The sequence below is a fragment of the Rhinopithecus bieti genome, unplaced genomic scaffold, assembly GCF_001698545.2.
Source record: "Rhinopithecus bieti isolate Rb0 unplaced genomic scaffold, ASM169854v2 scaffold_1244, whole genome shotgun sequence".
Lineage (NCBI taxonomy): Eukaryota > Metazoa > Chordata > Mammalia > Primates > Cercopithecidae > Rhinopithecus > Rhinopithecus bieti.
In genome coordinates this window covers 87,711-109,891 of record NW_016803397.1, presented here as the reverse complement: position 1 = coordinate 109,891, position 22,181 = coordinate 87,711, and positions in this window count along the sequence as shown.

Below are 22,181 nucleotides of genomic sequence, written 5' to 3'. Positions count from 1 at the left end.
GTACTTTGACACATCAAGGAATCTTCAATGGCCTCAAGATAACATTCTCAAGTTATTAAAAATGATATATTTTAATTGCTGTAAACACTAAATAAATGGCAGAAAAAATATTTTTGTAAGAGTAAAATGCAGAGAAATAGATGCAAAGATAAAGAGCAACCTAAAAATGATGATGGTATTTGGTTTGATACTTTGTTAGTTATATGGTTAGTTTATTTGATTAGTTTATATCTGATTGTTATCTCATATGATCTCTTAAAAGTTTATTAGTACAAATACCATAACATTACAAATAATTATAGAAAGTTATAACAGTAGAAGCAGACATGTCAGGTATGGAATGATTGTAATTGCTTGCAAAGTTTGTGTTTAAGGACTTACCCAGCATTGTGTTGAAGCCTACTCAGACCATCTCAGTATTCATCTTTTCCATACTCAATGTTCAATAATGCCAGGATGGCAGCTTGGAAGTGGCCATCATGTGAGGATTTACACTATAAAAATTGACAAATTTTTAAAAATCAAGATTGTTTATATTTAAAAAAACCTTTTGAGTGTGGTTATTATTTATTAGTATACCAATTAGATTACCTGTTGAGATTAATGTTACATAAACAATTTAACTTTTTTTAGAACTAGTTAAATATTATTTTACTTTTGCTACATTTGGTATATATAAAGAATATAGGCTGGGCACGGTGGCTCAAGCCTCTAATCCCAGCACTTTAGGAGGCCGAGACAGGCGGATCACGAGGTCAGAAGATCGAGACCATCCTGGCTAACACGGTGAAACCTCGTCTCTACTAAAAAATACAAAATCTCCCGGGCGAGGTGGCGGGCGCCTGTAGTCCCAGCTACTCGGGAGGCTGAGGCAGGAAAATGGCGTAAACCCGGGAGGCGGAGCTTGCAGTGAGCTGAGATCCGGCCACTGCACTGCAGCCTGGGCAACAGAGCGAGACTCTGTCCCCCCCCCCCCAAAAAAAAGTATATAAAGCAGCTTTCAATTAAGCATGTAAAGCTATGTATTAAGAGTCAGTATGACACTAACTTATCTAAAGAGTAGTGTTAATAATACAAAATTTTTAAAGTACTACTTAAAATTCCTGATGCCAAGGTAATTATATACTTTATGAAAACAAATGTAAACATGTGTGAGCTGGTTTCTTCATAAATGTCTTTGAGAAAAGTAAGTCATCAAACCTCTGCTGAGTAATTCTGACTTAAGTGTTATTTAATGAAAATGTTGTCTCTGGATGTGTTCATGTTTTTTATAAGATATTCTATCAGACTCACAGGTGAATAAAGTCTTTAATGGTTTAATCTGCAATGGCGAAAGAATAAAAAGTGGGCTGAATCTTGAAGGGAGGCACATTTGGAAAACCAGTCGAAGTATGATTCAATCTACATTATGCGTATTTTCGTCTCAATATTTTGTCACTTATATTGTTGATAGGGTTCTGGTGATTTTGTTTTAATTTAACACTTGAAATAGTTCCTTCTTTCAATCTTTGCTGGTTTTATTATTAAAATAATTTCCATTTTTAATTGTAGAAGTAGCATGTTTAATATATCCTACTTAAAAAACTGTATTTTACACTCAATGTAAATACACAGGTCTAATTAAATGAAAGCTATCTATTCAGTAATATGTAGGTCACATGGAACTATGGAGTGTATTGTTTATTTTAAATATAAAGAGCTAGTCTCTGTTTTATACTTTATGCAGGAATTTTAGATCTTTCTAAACATTTATTATTATCATTAATTTGTTGCTAGTATTGTGCTTGTGTATATATAACTCTATCCCATACGAATTCTCTGTTGAATAAAAAATTAGTACAAATGATTTAAATAAATAATGCACACAATATCTTAAGTAGTGTTAAATTTTACTCATATATAGTAAACATAGACTCTATCAGTAAAAATCACTAAACATACATCATGAAAAATCAATTAAAATCCTCAGAGTGAAGCACAGTCTTCACTGGCTAGGAAGAGGGGTAGAAACATGCTGAAGAAGAATGCAGAACAAGTGTAGTGACTCAGCTGATGTTGTCCACTGAAAGAAATGGGTTTTAAGCTCAATTAAATGAAAGATCCAAAACCTTAATATATCTCTTACAGTGCGACTAGGATGCATCCCAATAGCATGCCTTTTAAAACTGCAGAACTGAAATAAGATGAAAAATGCTTATTAAGCATTTTAGGTAGAATTCTAGCTTTCTGGCCGGGCGCAGTGGCTCACGCCTGTAATCCCAGCACCTTGGGAGGCCGAAGTGGGCAGTTCACGAGGTCAGGAGATCGAGACCATCCTGGCTAACGCAGTGAAACCCCGTCTCTACTAAAATTACAAAAAATTAGCTGGGCGAGGTGGCGGGCGCCTGTAGTCCCAGCTACTCGGGAGGCTGAGGCAGGAGAATGGCTTGAACCCGGGAGGCGGAGCTTGCAGTGAGCAGAGATGGGGTCACTGCACTCCAGCCTGAGCGACAGAGCGAGACTCCATCTCAAAAAGTAAAATAAAATAAATAAGTAAATAAATAAATTTCTAGATTTCCCAAATCCCCTGTAAAGCCATTACGAAGTGTCTCTTAAAGTGAGAGCTGTTTTAGAATTAAGGAGATAGAGCATTTGCCTAACTGCATTGCAGCAAAATTAGCAATACTTGGAAGACAATAGTTGTCCCAGCAATCATCAGCTGTTTTCTTGATTTTCCCAGAATTTGTGATCTACAGGGTCTTTTTCACATGTATTCATTATTGTTGCTTTCTAAATGCTACATTAGCAATACATTTCTCTTAGATTCTGCTAGCTAGAGTTAGACAAACTTTTAAGAAACCAGATAAGAAAGATGTAATGGAGAATTCCTCTGCAGAACTTCTGGCTAATTTCCCTCAACCTTTGCTTTTTTTTTTCTGGCCTCACAGTCAGCCCGTCCCCTCCCAGTTCAGCCCTGTAAATTAGAAACACTTTTATCTGAAGTTGTCAGCTCAGTCCTTCAAAGATAACTTCCAATCTATTCAGCCTTATCTATAGGGAGGGGCAGGGAGTGGCCTGGAGCACTAATATGTTTTTCAAAGATCACTCAGAGCATGGTGAGAGTATTGGCCTGTGACAAGAGGAAGCGAGTCTTGTCAAATTTGCTCCAATTAAATGGTACAGACTTCTCCCAGAGCAGCTTCTTTCTGTTGGGAATATAGCAATGTTTGGTGACTTTATTCCTCAGGCTAATGCTGGATTTTTCAGACACGCCAGAAGAAAGAAGATTTAAAAGAAGATATTCATTCCTGTCGTGTCAGGATTCAGAAATTCGCTGCCAACACAAGTCAGTTTGTGCTTAAGCAGGCTTTCTCAGTGAATGATCCTAAGAAAAGAGAAAGCTACAGCTTTTGCATTAGCCTCAAGAGAACCAGTCATTACACTGATCCAGTCATCTTCTTTGACTCAATAGACCTCTTACCAGTAAAGGACTGCAGCTAAATTTATTTAAAATTGATTCATGTTACTCTATTGAATTTAAAATATTTAAATATGCACAGACTTTCTAACTTTAAAAACAGTTGTTCCTTGAATGAATTACACTTCCAAAGAACTAAGTGAATCTTCACTGACATGAACTGTATTTTAAGCATGTGACCATAACTTCCCATTTGCTCAGGACTGCTAGGTGAAGGAAAGCTAGTATTGATCAAGCTTTTAAAGCTCTTCTTTTAATTTAGGCAACTGGAGTCAACACTACTTATCAACTGCAAATTTTATTCATCTTAAAATACAGCTGAGGTAAAATATAATCTATTTTCTTAACTGTATGTAGTGGCAGTGATAGAAGTTGCAAATAAAATTTTACTCCTAATTATATAATTCGATACTGAATTTATAAAGTCAAGAATTTGTAAGAATCAATAGTTCAGATAAGAAATATCAGTTCCAATCATAGGCTGGAACATTAAGAAAAAAGTTGGAAATACTTTAATTCATAATAGAATGCTTATATAATATATTTTAATCTAACCTTATAAAATACCTAAAAATGTACTCAGTTTTTAAAATATCAGTTTCTTATTTACCATGTTATAATCATGTCCATGAAAGGAGACAAAATCTGTAAAATATTATAAGAGATTTATGCTGCGCCAAATATGAGTGACCATGGCCCATGACACAGCCCTCAGGGGGTCCTGAGAACATGTGCCCAAGGTCGTTGGGGTACAGCTTGGTTTTATATATTTTAGGGAGGCATGAGACATCAATCAAATACATTTAAGAAATACATTGTTTGATTCAGAAAGGCGGGACAACTCAAAGCAGGGGCTTCAAGGTTATTGGCAAATTTAAACATTTTCTGATTGACAGTTGGTTGAGTTTATCTGAAGACCTGTGATCAATGGAAAGGAATGTTCAGGTTAAGATAAAGGATTGTGGAGACCAAGTTTCACTGTGCAGAGGAATCTCTCAGATAGCAGACTTCAGAGAGAGAGCAGGTTGTAAAATGTTAATCATCAGGCCTAAAAGGGTGCCTGACTCTTAGTTGATTATCTCCTGGATCTGGAAAGAAAGGAAGGAAAACAAAGGGGGAAAGGGGCTTCTCTGTAGAATGTGGATTTTTCCCACAAGAGACTTTGCAGGGCAATTTCAAGGTATGACAAGGGAATATATTTTGGGGTTAAATATTTTTTCCTTGTCTCGTAATGTTATGCAAGAGTCAGATCGAAAAGTGAGTCACAATATATACAGTCAAATAAAACTACCATCTGATTAGAATTTTTGGCTTGTAGGGCATGACTCCCTAGACCCCTTAGGTAGGAATTTGTGCACGATAAAAAAAATCAGAGCTTAGTCTTCACGTACATTTTATTATACTAAAAATTTTACTAAAAATTGAAGGTGCTTAAAACAACAATCATTTATTTGCTCCTATTCTGAAATTTTGCTGGTGCTCATTAGGAATGGCTTCTCTCTGTTCTGTATGGACTGACACTGGGGCTAGAGTTTTTAAGATGGCTTCTTTACTCATATGTCTCTGCCTCAGCTGAAATGACTAGAATAGCTCAGAACTGGTTGGGCATCCTCTCTCCCTCTCTGTCTCTCTCTCTCTCTTTTCTTTCTCTCTGTCTCTGCATGACCTCTGCATGTGACTACCTTTGGGTTTCTCACAGCATGGTGGTTTTACAACTTCTTACATGCTGCCATGATTACCCCAGAACACAAAGTTGGACACTATTAAGCTGTCTTAATGTTTGGTTTTAGAAGTCCCAGAATGCCATTTCCTTTGAGTTCTATGGGTCATAATAATCACAGGGACAGCACATTTTCAAAAAGAGATGAAATAGACTTCATCTCTTAATTGGGGAATGTCAAGGTCACATTGCAATAGGGTATGTGGAATGGGAGTTATTGTTGTGCCATTTTAGGAAACATATTCTGCCAAACTCTTTCAAGTCAACTTCTATGGAACATGAGAATTCACCCTAGAATAGCTGAGTGCTAGGGAGACAAACGTGACTTACTGACAAAGCCTGCATTGTTGGAAAATTCAGAGCACAGCATGGGGTTTATCATTAAGATTTGTCTAATATATATATATATATATGTCTATACTTCTAGACTTTGGGAAATATCAAGAGATTTGAAGGTAAATCAGGTTCCACCAAATAAAAATACCCCCAATCATACCTGAAAGGCCAAAGATAAGACAGAGTCAATCTTGCTACACTTTCATGTTCTCCCTGCTCATTTGCAGGAATAAGATTATTGAGGAATTTGCAGAAGCTTCCCAGTCCACAATCACTGGCTTTGACAATGCTTAGAGTCATTTCAGGTTACAGAGGCAGTGTCTTCCTAATCCTCAGATCATACTGAACGATAGTATGAAATTGATGTTAGGAGTCCCAATGATAGCCTCCTAATTCCAACTTCCTTATCAGGAACTTCCCCTGAAGGTTAATTTCTGGGAGATTTAGTCTGGAATCTACTTCTTTAGCCCTTCTAATAAGTTATTATAATCTAATCTTTCAGTAGTAAATTTCTTTCTGCTTAAAATAGCTGAAGTGGTTTCTCCATCCTGTAGCCCCATCCTGCCTGAGACAGCCCATCTGTGATAGATGTCACCAGGGGAAGGAAGTTCTAGTAACAGGAAGGGCACTACCATGCAAAAGCAGCACAGTACCCACTAGGGCAGCTGTCCTCATGGAGTAGAACAAAAATACTCAAGACAAACAGCAGAAGCCTGTGTGGGTAACTAACCAGATTTACTCTTTAGGCTCCTATGAGATGGGTCAGAGAGATTTCCACCAACATCTGTTAGGAGATTACACTGTTAGGAGACTACACATCAGTTAAATAAAGGTGTTGTCTTTCTTGAATAAGCTCTCTTGAATCCCATCTGAGAAGCTTAGAAGTGGGTGGAGGCTGTGACATTTTGACTTTGTTCTATATATATTTTTGAATACCATCTTTATTAAAGTGTTATTGACATAGTAAACTGCATATACATAAAGAATACACTTTGGTAAATTTTTGCGTAAGTATGCATACTGAAACCGTCACTAGGATCAAAATAATGAATATATCCAAGCTTCCCAACAGCTATCTCATGTTCCTTTGGAATTTCTTTCTCATGTCCATCTCTGTCTTACTCCTTTCTTCTACTCTAGTACCAGTAACAACTGATCTGCTTTCTGTCATTATAGATTAGATTGACATTTCCAGAGTTTGAGATATTTAGAAACATATAGTACCTGCTCTTTTTTTCTCTGCTTCTTTCACTTGGCAAAATTATTTTGAAATTTATCCTGCTGTTGCATATATCCATAGTTTATTCACTTTTATTGGTAAGTAGTATTCTTTCACATGGATTTAGTATACTTAGCTTATTTATTCACTTGTTGACAGCCATTTGGGTAATTTTCAGTATAGGACTATTATATATAACACTGCCATGAATATTCATGTAAAATCTTTGTATGTATATTCTTTTCTCTTGGGTAATTATGTTCCAGTGGAATGACTGGATCATATAGCAGATATCTGCATTTCCACTCACAGTCTATGGGTTTTACATTCCCAGTAAAATTTTTTACTTTTACAGATATAAAAAGTGAAATCTAACTAATACTAATTTGACGTGTTTTCCATTTATGTGTCATACACATACATACTACACACACATATATATGTTTTTATAATTAATACTACATAAAATTTTACATGGATTTTACTAAACTGGCATACAGTTTATTTACGTTTGCATGTCAACAAAGAGAAAATAATTATAATCTACTTTCAGGATTTTTCATTGAGTAATCTCATCAAGCAATGAAAGATAAAGTATGCTGTTTTATATATGGTTGATTTATAATTTGAGATTCAGATATTTAATACACATTTAAAAATGATGATAACCAATGGCTTAGTGTTTAATGATGTGTGAAAATAAGGACTATGATGTCACTATGTTCACCTTATGAACATACCTATTTAGTTCCTCTCAATAGAACATGGCTTCAATGATGGAAAACATAATTTACTGGGAGCAAAATGGGAAGATATTTGTAAATAAGGGAAAGGCTAGGAAACTATAATTTTTTGGTACTATTTGTTTTAAAATGTAAGACCTGGAGGTATATTTCACATCCTCAATAAAAGAATCTTTTCCTTTTTTTGTTTTATTTTGAGATAGGGTCTCACTCTGTCACCCAGGCTGGAGTTCTACAGTGTGAACATGGTTCACTGCAACCTCTGCCTCCCAGGCTCAAATGATCCTCCTCCCATCTCAGCCTCCTGAATTATTTGGACTACAAGTGTATGCCACTACTCCTGACTAATATTTATTTATTTATTTATTTATTTATTTATTTATTTATGGAGGCAAGGTCTCACTTTGTTGCCCAGGCTGCTCTTGAACTCCTGGACTCAAGCCATCCTCCCACCTTGGCTTCTCAAAGTAGTGGGATTATGGTCAGCAGCCACTGCGCCTAACCCTGTTCCCTTTTTTAACTCTACATTTTCACTGGTTCTTTTCTTCTCTTTGTTAATATTTTAAATGATTTTACTATTTCTTCAGATAAAAAAATAAAACAAGATTTCACACATACCTTTGTCATTTTCTCAAATATCTGAAATTTTCACAAAATTTGATACTGCCATTAGAGTGTTACTGTATCTCATTTTAGTCATTTTAGTTGCTGTTGCCATGTGGTTTGATTTTTTAAAATTAGAAAATGACAAGGAATCAAGAATGGAGGAAAGTTTTTTTAAAATGTTAGTGTTACTCTATATATAAAATAGCCACATTGATACTTTCAGTAGAAAGTGTTTATTCAAATGCATAATAGAAGCAAAAGTATTTTAAAAATTCTCAAAGTTTTGTGAGTTGGTACATTTAACTCTGATCGTACAGAAAGTATTGTGGCTTTCAACATGATTTCTCATCCTGAATTTGATTACTAAATTCAAATTGATAGCATAACAGGACATTTACCTTATTGATTAGCTGCCCCGTTATGCTAAAAGAATATGCATTTGGCATGTTAGAATCATTCTATTAAGATCTCCTTATTAAACCCCTGCAGAATGTGCCTAAAAGCACAGTAGACTTGAAAATTTTGCTCTTCTGTAATATGCAGCAGATAGAGACCCCAAAACCTCTTCCCTTATTGTGTTTACAGAAGTAAGAATCTCTGAGGATTTGATCTTCGTTTCTGAAGTTCAGGTCTAGCAATCATACAAATAACAATAATGCCTCCATTTGTCTACATTACAAAGATAATCAGAATCAAATCACATGAAATCATTGAAGTAAAAGTGCTAATTTAACTTCAAATTACTATAAAATATGTTATAATTTAAGGACATTATTGGGGTTTTATGTATGGTTTTCCACTTCAGAAAAAGCTAGGGGAAGACTTCAATTCAATTTTTAGAATTGAATTATGTGTACAGAGAGATACAGAATGGCATCCTCAGTACATCTCTTTTATTAGCTCTTTATTATAGTTGTCAGTTTTATCTTGATGTCCAGTAATAAATGCAGTTTTTAAAAGAAATGCAATAGGAAGAAATCTTGTTACTATCAACAATTAGCCTCAGCCATTTGACTAGCATTGCACTTGCTATAACTCTGATTTGGGGCTTTCGGTAATGCCATCTAAACACAAATACTCTAAATGCAAACAATGTGGCTTTATAAGAAGAATATTTCATTTTATGACAAATGCAAAGAACAAGAATATGTTGAAGCTAAATTATCAGGAAGGTGACAAAAAGAAGTTTATGGCTGGAATACCTTAAACATTAAGAAAAACTAGCATTCACCCTTCATTCAGATTAAGAAATTGAATAGGTATTTATTTACATATGAATAATCAGAGATGTGTGAAGTACATAATCCTAATAGGTTAGACAAAACTTACTGTTTCTAATAAGATGATGTACTAAATATCCTGAAAACCCTGAAAAAAAAAAACCCTCCAAATACTGATAAAATATATTTTCAAAAATTGTCTGAAAACACTCAGAAGAAAGTAAGACACACTCAGTATTGAGAGAGAGAGAGAGAGAAATAGAGACAGGAAAGGAAGGAAGGAAGGAAGGAAGGAAGGAAGGAAGGAAGGAAGGAAGGAAGGAACGAAGGAAGGGAGGGAGGGAGGGAAGGAAAGGGAGGAAAAAAGGAGTGAAGAATGTGTTGTTTTCTTATCTTTAAAATAAAGATAAGGCTTTTCTCACCTATAAAATAAACAGGCTTTAGTAAATAGTTAAAACAGGAATAGAAAAAAAGGCCCTGTGGCCACATTATCTGGAAAGCACAACCTGGGATGCTTTTGTAAATCCAAGGTTTTAAAAGTTTCAACTTTAATGAAATGACAAACTAGGAAAAACATTCAAATCCAAAGTCCTTTTAAATAACATTTCTTAAAATAAGGAAATTAAGCCTGGACTTAAAATCTAAGGTGTGAAAGACAATGGGAAGTATAGGAATAAGTGTGGAAAATGTAAATATTAATCAACTATGCAAACAATATTAATGATTAATTTAGTGGGAAATCGTGTAAGTCTACTATTGGATATCAATTACATTTAAAATTCAAATGGGCAGCTGAAGTTGATGACTCCAAAAATCTTTGAAACATCTATAAGCAGTGTAAAAATGTGAATAATTTTTATTGTTTTAAATAAGTATAGCTTTGAAGGGCAATAAATAAAATAAATGTTGAATGTATAATTTCTAAAGATGTAATGCAGAAAAGTATGTTTAAAATTAACTGGAACAAAAGAGATTGAGAGAAAATTCATAGAAAAAATCAAATAAATAGAGGGTACATAATAAACTAAAATACTTTCAATTATATTATTAGCATAGTATTTTAATAATCTAGTTTTAAAAGGCTCTACAGTTAAAAGACTGATATGGTTTAACTCTATGTCCCCACCCAACTCTAATCTCGATTTGTAATTCCCATAATCCCTGCATATTGAGGGAGGGCACTGGTGGGAGGTGATTGAATCATGGGGTTGGTTTCCCCATGCTGTTTTTGTGATAGTGAGTTCTAATGAGAGCTGATGGTTTTATAAGGAGCTCTTCTCTTTCCCTTTCTTTCTCTCTTTCTGTCTCTCTCTCTCTTTCTCTCACCTGCTGCCATGTAAGACATGCCTGCTTCCCCTTCCACCATTATTGTAAGTTTCTTGAGGTCTCCCCAGGCATATGGAACAGTGAGTCAACTAAACTTCTTTTCTTTGTAAATTACCCAGTCTTGGGTGGTATTTCTTTATACCAGTGTGAAAACAAACTAATACAAAGACCAAACTTGAAAGAGTAAATATTTTTTAAATCACTATAAGTTATTTACATAAGATCAAATTACAAAATAAATTTCATGCAAATATGAAAGAAAGGAAACCTACATAGTCATATGAATGTGACTAAAAAAATAAAATTAGAGTACAAATTAATACTGCAAATAAAGAGTGTGTAACATGAAAATGTTTTTAATCTACCAGGAATATCAAGGATTCTAAATTATTTTCACCTATTATAAATTGCATTATATAAAACAAAATTAAAATAGATTTTATAAGTGTAATAATTATGTTTTCTTAATACCTCACTTAGTTGAACTTGAACATATTAGGAAATTATAGAAACTATGCTTATTACATCAGTGTATGGCCGAATCTCTTAAACAGATGGAACATATATGACAGAAATGAGTGCTAATAAATTTAAAATTAGACTTTCTGTAAAGCAAAATCACCACCTACAAGTTAAATTACAAATCACATTTAACAAAAGATTAATATAAATAGTAAATTTTTAAAAATCACAAACTTATAAACAGTGCTCAGCGCCTTGTATCACAAAATCTATTCAATAATTTCATTAATATCACTGTAAGAAAAGTTACAGGAATACAATAATTTAAGAGAAAATGAACTATCATTCTCAAATTTTATGTTAATTTACTTAGAAATACAAAGAGAATCTAAAGAAAGATATCAAGTAAGAGAGTTTAGCAATGATAGTAAATATTAGATTAGTGCAAATTCAGTTCTTTTAAATTGGTAACAAAATGCCACCAGTAATTGCAACAAAAGTCCAAGGCACCTACAAATAAATCTAATAAAACATGCATGACTTTTAATATAAAATATATTTTAATTGAATGATTAAAATAGAACTGAGTAAAAGTGGAGATAGAGGTTCCTGGAGAAAAAGAAGCAATGTGATTAATTATTTGATAAATTCAGTGTTTTTTTCATCAGAAATTCCAAATAATTTATCTGTGTGCACTAGTGGGGTGTGTGTGTGTGTGTGTGTGTGGTTCATATTTGCATGTGAGTGAGAAACAAGCGGAATGTAGATATATTAAGGAACAAAGGGTTTGCAGCTGCTGTTTTAATCCAGTTCTTCAGAAGCAGCCTGAAAAATAAGCATTCCTGTGCTAGTGTTTTCAACAAAAATGTGACAAGAAGAAACTCCCTACCAAGGTGAGAGGAATGTGGCAAGGACAAAAGGGAACTTAGCAAGGCTGTGATTTCAGATAAATCACCCTAACGAACAGATCTAGTCTGGTTTCACAGGAAAGTTCTGGAGTAAACTAACTGCCCACAATTGTTTCCTTTCAAGACTGACTCTGGTCTTTCATATATCTACGTTTCCACAGTCATTGTTTAGGGGCTGCTGCTGTCTTCCTGTTTATAGACCCTGAGTTCCAGTAACATTAAGATGCTTGGAACCAAGAACACACCACGGGTAAGGGAATATATAAAATGGTTTTAAATAAATCTTAAGATTATCCTACCCTATTTGCCAAATCAATTTTTTTTAAAAAGGAAAAGGTAGGCTGGGCGCGGTGGCTCACACCTATAATCCTAGCACTTTAGGAGGCCGAGACGGGCAGATCACGAGGTCAGGAGATCGAGACCATCCTGGTTAACACGGTGAAATCCCGTTTCTACTAAGAAAAACACAGAGTATTAGATACTGAGGCAAGATTACAGAAGTTTCTTGTTTAAGTTTGATTTTAATTTCAGGGGTACAAGTGCAGGTTTGTTACACAGGTAAACTTGTGTCATGGGAGCTTGTGGTACAGATTATTTTATCACCCAGGTATTAAGTCTAGTACCCACTATTTATTTGTCCTGATCCTCTCCCTCATTCCACCCTCTACCCTCTGAAAGACCCCAGTGTGTGTGTTGTTCCCCTCTAAGTGTCCTCGTGCTCTCATCATTTAGCTCTCACTTATAAGCGAGAAATGTGGTATTTGGATTTTTGTTTCTGAGTTAGTTTGCTGGGGATAATGACCTCCAGCTCTAACCACATCCCTACAAAGGACATTATCTCATCCTTTTTTATAGCTGCATAGTATTTAATAGTGTATATGCACCACATTTTCTTTATCCAGTCTATCATTGATGGGCATTTAGGTTGATTTCATGACTTTGCTATTGTGAATAGTGCTACAATGAACATACACGTGCATGTGTTATTATAATAGAATGATTTATATTCCTTTGAGTATATGTCCAATAATGGGATGGCTGAGTCAAATGGTATTTCTGGTTCTAGGTCTTTGAGGAATTGCCACACTGTCTTCCGCAATGGTTGAACTAATTTACACTTTCCCCAACAGTGTATAAGTGTTCCTTTTTTTTCTCCACAACCTCGCCAGCACCTGTTACTTTTGAAAAAAATAATAGACATTCTGACTAGTGTGAGATGATATCTCATTGTGGTTCTGATTTGCTTTTCTCTAATGTTCAGTCATGTTGAGCTTTTTTTTCATATGATTATTGGCTGCATGCATTTCTTCCTTTGAGAAATGTCTGTTCATGTCATTTACTCACTTTTTGAATGGGGTTGTTTTTTCTTGGTAATTTTATTAAGTTCCTTATAGATGCTCGATATTAGACCTTTGTCAGGCGCATAGGTTGCAATTCTTTTCTCCCATCCTGTATGTTGTCTGTTTACTCTGTTGATAGTTTTTTTTGCTGAGGAGAAGCACTTTAGTTTAATTAGATCCCATTTGTCAATTTTTGCTTTTGTTGCAATTGCTTTTGGCATCTTCATTATGAAATTTTTGTCTGTGCCTATGTCCTGAATGGTATTGCCTAGATTGTCATCTAGTCATTCTCATTCTGTATTTATTTATAAGCAAATTGATTAAAAACATTTTAGGAGGCCTCACCACTCTGTGAACCATATTTGCATGAGCCTGCTGTTTAGATCCATTCTAGGAAATTAAAAACTAGAGTCTGAGAAATGTTCTAGAAATGGGTTTTCGACTCTTGAAATTCCCGTTTCTCCAACTTTATTAATGTTTTTGTGCTGATTTTAATAAAGTTCTTTTAATTCAGGTATTTGAAAGTATACCCTTGACTACTAGGGAGGCAACTGCCCCCACTGACCTTCTAGGAGCATCTGAATAATAAGTATGTTTGCTCTACTTTTCCTGTAAAGAGAGTAACATAAGGAGACTCAGGATGCTTAGATGATCCACGATGCTTAGTTTTTCTCTTAATATAATTTTTAAATTTTTCTTACTTCTCTGTATATGCTGGTACATTCATTATTGGATAAGAAAATTCGTCTAGTTTTAAATCATATAGAGTGTCGGATATCATATTTACAACACATTTTAATTGTATTCTGTAAAACAGTCTTTTTAGGAATAACTACGCTTCCTCTATTCTCTGTCTTTAAGTCCCTTACACATAGTGACAAACTAAATGCCCTGAGAAATACCAAATGTAATGTTTTCATTTATTTGTTTGCTTGCTTGTTTGCTTATTGATTACCAGCAACAGGGATTATTGCCACTCCATCAGTAAATAAGAAACAGGCACCAGGTCATACATTACATACTACTTCCCCAACAGCACAAGTGCTGACATCTCCTAGGCTTGGAACAGTGAGGTCCTCACTATCCTCCCTCTGCCCTTTTTTTCATTCAGCCTGAGCAAGAGGCCTTACTGTTCCCCTTAGCCTAAATCTAGGTCCATCATCTCTCTTTTCTTGGAACAACCGTCATTGTAAATTATTTCTCCTATCCTTTGTGATAGAAATCTTTAAAAAGTCTTTTTGCTAGTTTTACAATCCAGGAAAGTCTTTCTCAAGGACAGACAGCCATTTCTTATATCTATTATCATCAAGAAAGAGAGTTCCCTTATCTCTTATTTTCTGTGAAAGAATAAGAACTTAACTTCTGTGGCCACTTTGTTCCAAGTTATAAACCTACTGCCTGTTATGTAAGTATTAAAAAGTTTACTTTTCCTTTGGATAAAGGCAAATTAGCAAACACAGATGGCCTATGAGTCTCCCATCCAGCTCTTAAAATCCTCCAGCCTTTTATCTCAACTGAGTTGAGTTCAGGCTAAATTCTGTCCTCAATTCCCCATTACGATCTCCTTGAATAAAATTTCCCTTGCCTGTTTAACTTTGTACTGTGCATTTCTTTTTGCTTTGACAAATCCATTCCATTGTATGTTCACGGCAATACCATTACTTCCTGGTCTCAAAATCTTTATCAGTAACAAAGTAACACTGAAATCAAAGTGGCACAAATGGTGAGAAAGTATATTCTCACTTATCATAAAGTCCAGAATAGGAAGAGTATTCAGGCTGATCCAACAGTTTAATGATGTCATCAAAGCACACAGGTATTTCTGGGTCTCAATGTGAAATCCACAATGTTTTATCAGTTCTATAGGTTCTATAATCTCTTGGTTGTAGGATGGCTGCAAAAAAACAAATTAGGCTAAATGCTTTATGAAAGAAAAAGAGGGAGGAAGGAAAGAGAGAGATGGGGAAGATTGAGGTTTCCCCATATCTGACGTGGAAGTTGGGAGCAATTAGCATCATGACTTCCAGCTAATTTCTTATGATACTTTTTGCTAGTATTTAGCCATAATTTGATCATACTTGTGAATCAAATACTAGCAGCTACATTGCCACTATGTTAAGAGTATTAGGTAAAATGACTCTTAACATTCAACAATAATGTCCACTATTCTACACCCTCATAGTTCCTGAATTATAGTTCAATTTTAATTTAGTTCAATTTTAAGTTTAAGTAAATTGTTTAATTTAATTTAGTTCAATTTTAAATTTAAGTAAATTGAAGTACAAAATCATAACTTTTAAAACCAAAAGTTGTTACATGCCAATCTTTTCCCCTGATGTTTTCATATTTTATTGTGAAACAATGTATCTTAGGTAATTACAGAATTAGGAAACTACAAAATAGTGTTTCAAAGTGTTGATTTCCAGCTTTGATATTTTTACCCTTGCATATATATCTATATCTCTATACACATATTTGAAAATTTTATCCTTCTACCAATAAAAATTACAATCCAGTAAAATTGTTAGTATGATATAGAATAAACTAAGTCATACAACACACAAATATTGACACATTGAATGCTTCACTTGCTAATTGATAATCGCTGTTCTTTCTACAATTTATACATTTGTCTATTCCTGTACAATAAAATGTTTTGTAAGATTATAAATATAACTATTAATGACTCACATAATCTGTTTAATCAATCTTTTTTACGTTGATTCTTTTCATGAAAGAATGCTGTGATAAATCATGTTTATATTTTAATATTGATGTGCATCTCTGTTTTCTCCAAATACATTATAGGTCAATAAACAGTTTTTCAGAGTTTTTCAAATTGTTCTGCAGAAGCTTTGGAATTCATTCCATGTTTTTTTTTTTCTTTTGAGACAGAGTCTCACTCTGTTGCCCAGAGAGTGAGCAATCTCGGCTCACTGCAAGCTCCTCCTCCCGGGTTCACGCCATTCTCCTGCCTCAGCCTCCAGAGTAGCTGGGACTACAGGTGCCCGCCACCATGCCCGGCTAATTGTTTTGTGGTTTTAGGAGAGACGGGGTTTCACTGTATTAGCCAGGATGGTCTGGATCTCCTGACATCGTGATCCGCCCGCCTTGACCTCCCAAAGTGCTGGATTACATACAGGTGTGAGCCACGACGCCCGGCCGGAATTCATTTCATTTATAAAGGAAGTGGTTGAGACAACATTGCCTATTACTGCTATCCAACCCACCCTCTTGCCAACAATTTGAAAAGAAACCATTTTTTAAAATCCTACAAAATGTTTGTTTAACTTTGCATTCATTTAGCTAAATGGGAGCCTAAAACTTTAGTATTTGTGTGATTTCATAATTTTATTTTCATCCAATTTTCATGTAGGTTTTTTCTCTGTAATGATTTGAATTATAGTTAATCTCATAAAACGAAAATATTTTCTCTCATGTGATTTTAATGTTTGATGTAATTAATATTTTTAATTTTGCTTTTAATACAGGGAAATTTAAATGTCTAAATTTCTTAATTTTATCAGTGACATATCATTCTCTCACATTAAACATTTATACATTGTGTACCTATTTGCATATAATATGTAATAAAATTGCCTCTCATCTTTACTAAAATAATCTGCATATATTATCTTATAATTAAAACCAAATTGATAATAAAAAATAACTTCACACACTTTGTTCAGGATATTTTAGTCTATTTTCTTTGTCATTTATTTTATTTCAGAACTATACTGCCTTCAATGTATTTTTATGTTTAGAAGTTCACACTTTTCACCATATATTTTTCAAAATTATGTTATCTATTTTCAAATATGTATTATGCAATGGATGCTAATGTATTTTTTGCGTTTCAAAGGTAAAAGAATCAGCAAGATAGTACAACTAGTTTTAAGTGCATTTAAAGAGGTAAGTATTTATAGGCCATGTAATAAAGATATCTTAGAAAAGGAATATTAGCTAAATATTCTTTTATATAACTACAAACTGCTTAAATAACAACAATGCAATAAATGATGACCTTTGGGATTATCTTTCCTGCTGGACAGAAATTATCTACATGTGTAACAGACAAATATCTACTATGTTAACTTTTCTTTCTACAGAACAGTAAGATGGATCAGTACATATAAAATCAATTAAAGAGGCAAGCCTAGTACATCATTGCAAGGAAAATCATCAGTTTCTTTAGCCTACTCCCAGGTTCTGATAATTGTCCTGACAATCAAACCATGTATGGTCATAAATAATCTCCAAAGATTACTCATACTCGCAAAAGGGCTGTTCTCATTAAGTTTGGCCTATTTATTTCTATAGACTCACCAAGCGTATTAATTACGATAGAGACTATTTTTAAACATATGTTATTGAGAAAACTAAGACTAGATAATTAACTTCTATTTGTAAATTTTCACGCAGACTCTTGGATTGAACTTTTAAAAGATTCTACAATTATCCCTTCTATTTTGACACAAAGAAAATAAGCTCAAGTGCTTCCCACCATGGAATTTTACCTTTAGTTTCTATGAATATGGGTGAATACTTTCCTTAATGAGGTTTCAAAAATTTGCTAAGGTCTTTGGCCTGCGTGTCCAGAGAGACAGAATCCCTTCCAAGTAGCTACCAACCCGGTTTCCTTGAGAGAGTTGTCTGGGCATTGATTTAACCTATCAAGTGTTTGTGTTCCATAATAGTGTCCTCGTCAGAACAGATTGTACAAGAACCATACTCAAATATGAAACCTTATATACAGAAAGGAAAAAAGAAAAAAAAGAAGCCGATTTGTATTTACTCTTAGAAGCTGAGAAAAGACATGTGCGAGTTAAGCAGCCCACGAGGAACACTTCTCCAGCACACGGTTTATTGCCTTTATCAGGTGAGTTCTCATGTATGACTTGGGAATAAGTTACACAACTGTTGAAGTATAATTTTTAAAAAGGTAAAATTATGACTTTAATGCAAATATAAAAGACACATGTCAAAGATTGTATTAATGTCATTAAATCTTTTCTTTCCTCTTGCAATCTCATCTTTGAACACCCTCAATCTGATTTTCTTCTCTTTAGAGATTTCAGCTACTTCTCATAGAAAGGGGAAGAAATATATATATTTTAATACCTTTGTCTTGCAAAGGCAGCTTTCTCAGACATTGACTAGGTGCAAGTGGAGCCTCTCTTGTATCTGCTTCTAGACTGAAAGGGAAAATGTTTGCTTTGGCTCATCTTTTATGTCATAATGCCATTCATTACAGTCTCTAATGAATAAAAGAACTTTATTAATTTCCATGCTTTTAATTTAGAAATCAAATATACATTACAAATGTGAGGATTAACCTAATTTTTTTATTATAATTACATTTATGACTACTTTTCTGGAGATAATCCATTCTAACATTTTATATATATACACACAAAAAGCACATTCTTCTCATTATTAAGAATCTTGTCACTGTTTCTAAAATCATAATAGTACTGACATTATAATGCTAAGGCACATTTGACTCCTTTCACCTGACTTCCATTTAATTTGTCACCATGTTTACAGTGAATAATTCTGCCTTTGCCATATACTGTAGGTGATACCGGCCCTAGTTAATTTTTTTTCTGATACTTCAAACTGGTCCCTGGGCAATCACCGTTAAGCCAATTTAGAGGAAAATAACATTGCTGCAGTAATAGGAGAGTTATAAAATGTCTCAATCCTCCTTAAGTTTACCGTTAGTTAGTACATTGAACATTCTGTATGATAAAGAGAAAAATCTCACAGGACTTTGTGGCTAGAAATAACAAGATATGTGCAAATTCTCTGCCAAATAGTCCATGTCCTGCATCATTTTTCAATGAATTATCCTTTGAGGCTTCATTTTAGGTTGCATTCTTCCCATTAGTTTCATTCCTCATCCTCAGAGGGGGAAAAAAATGGAGCGACAGAGTGTTCTCTGAAAAATTGTATACCCATAGCATATCTCTTGAACATAGGAGCAGGAAAAAAAAATAACTCAAGGATTTCATTTGAATAAAAATGATTTATCTACTGAGTGCTGAAGGACATGAATATATTATGGGTATCTTTTGCATTTGACTTTTATTACTTTCTTAGCAAGCAGATGGCTTCATAGAATGCTTAAAATCAATTCTAAAATAATATGATACATTTATTTATTTCAATGACATAAATTTTCTTATAAAATATATTGAACTGTATATGAAATTTTAGACCACTCTATATGTTCAAATTGATCCTAATGTTATAATTACCTTTACATCTGAAAAATTCACTCTATGGTTCCATAAACTTTCATATGTTAACATACTTTTACATTTATAATTAATTGCTTTTAATGTTAAATTAATATTAACTCTAGTTATGAAGTAGACATGGGCAGAGGTTCAGGAATTAACTTTTGAAAATTAATTTTCTTTCATTAACAAAACCATATATAATTACATAGAAAATTGAAATATTACTTTGTATATTGTTTTTATGCTTGAGAAATTTTGCTTTGCCGTCCTTGTTCACATGTATAATTTTTTTATGTATATTGTATACAGTATTTTGTATTTAAGATAACCAAATAATTTTCACATGTATGTGATAACAAGATTTTGTTTTAGATTTTTTGATGGGGACCATGACATTTAACATAACACTTTTAACTGCCCTTTGTTTTTAATGCATTTAGTATCTTAAGTACTAAATATTACTGAGGCTGGAGCTTATGCAACTTAATATTTTCAGATCAATTCAGAGGAAAACCACTCTAAATTATGTGGGATAAAATAATGTAATAATTAGAGAATAGAAAAGGGCCAGGGTTCTTATTTACTCTAATTTGAATTCTAGGCTGAATGATTTAAGAAGAGCAGATATTACCCAGCCATCTTTATTTTCCTAATACTTAGCACAGTCTTTGCCATATAGAAATCAGATTATTTATGATGCAGTGGCTTTTGAGAAAACAACTTACTATTTTCTGAATTGTAATAGAAGGAATGTAAATTTATGTATCAGTGATACTATTTATCATTCAGCAAAATAATATAAAAATGTAATTAGAGATTCCAGACAGATGAGTATATGGGGAGTCAGTTAAGTGACACATTTTTAAAGTTAAACAGCCCAGGCGTGGTGCCTCATGCCTGTAATCTCAGCACTTTGGGAGGCCGAGGTGAGTGGATCACCTGAGGTCAGGAGTTGGAGACCAGCCTGGCCAACATAGTGAAACCCCATCTCTACTAAAAATAAAAAAAATTAGTCAAATGTGGTGGTGTGTGCCTGTAATCTCAGCTACTCTGGAGGCTGAGTCAAGAGAATTGCTTAGAACCTGGGAGGTGGAGGTTGCAGTGAGCCAAGATCATGCCACTGGACTCCAGCCTGAGAGAGAGAGGGAGGCTCTGTCTCAAAAATAAATAAATAAAATAAATAAATGAATAAATGTTAAACAAAGGCCACCATGTTGGCTCACATCTGGAATCTCAGCAGTTTGGGAGGCAGAGGCAGGAGGATCACTTGAGTCCAGGAGTTTGAGTCCAGCCTGGGCAACATAATGGGACCCCAGTTTCTACCAAATATTTTTTTTAAATAAAAATATGGAAGTTAAGCAAAAACATGGGAAGACTAAATAAAATTTGTCTCCCTTAGCATGGTCAAGAGATTCCTCTTGGATGCAGTTGTAGCTTCAGAAACTGCAAATATCCCCCCAGATTTATCCTATATTCAGTGATATTTGCCTTGTGCTCCATAAAGCAAGGGACACATATTTTGCTCACGATTGTCAGATTTCCTGCACTTTGTATTTTTTCATAATACTGTTTTTCATCATTTTTCCTTCAACATCTTTTTCCAGTTCTAATATATCACTTACGTAATCAAATTTATAAAATGTCTTACATTGTGTCTCACATCAAATGGATGGAATGTGATTATCTGAAGCATTAGTCATGTTTCTTCATTGTTTTTATAGTGCCTAGTCTTGTCTCACATCATTTAGGAAATACTCACAACTTTTATGATCAATGGATAATTGACTGCATTTACAACTACAGTGTGCACTCTACTTGACCAGCAGCAGTGGCCTGAGGTTTGAATTAAAAATCAATTTATTAGACAAAATGAGCTTCACCCAATACCAAGTTTCTTTAGCCTGAGGAATGAAGAAACATGAGTCAAAGTCATGGCATGTATGGCAATAGTAAAGTAGAGATCACTGCACTCACAGGCACACATTACAACTTCACAGTTTCTCTACACTGGGATTCTGGGTATTCACAAGTGATAAGACTGTGTGGGTTTAGATGTTTCCAGTTCAGAGAAACCCTCAGAATCTCTTCTGAGTGTTCTCTTGATAATTAAAAAGCATCCTCAAGGTTACATGCCTAATGCCCATTTTCTGGTGCAGCTGCATCTCATTATTCATTATTCAATAAATAACCTCAACAGGAAGTAGAGTTGTTTGATCTGGTACATGGGAATATGGCCAGGATGTCATTTTTCTTGGATCTAGTAGTATAAACTTATACATTTCTTGATCTAGTATTACAAGGAGGATTTTATTTAAGGTCAAAACTTCAGGCCTATGTCAACCTAGAGAAACAGCAACAGAATCTAAGAATAACCTTTTTTGTATAACTACTAAATTAATTTGAAAACTACTAACCATTATTATTTGAATGTGACTGTTTAAATCAACATCTTTGAGAAACAGTCTGTTTTCAAATTTACCTTTTAAATATGCCCTGTTAACTCTTGCAGCCTATTTTAAAACCTCTGACGTTATATTAATCTCATAAGTAGATATTTTAAATGGACATTTAAATTTTTTATTTTGCCAAATTTGACATT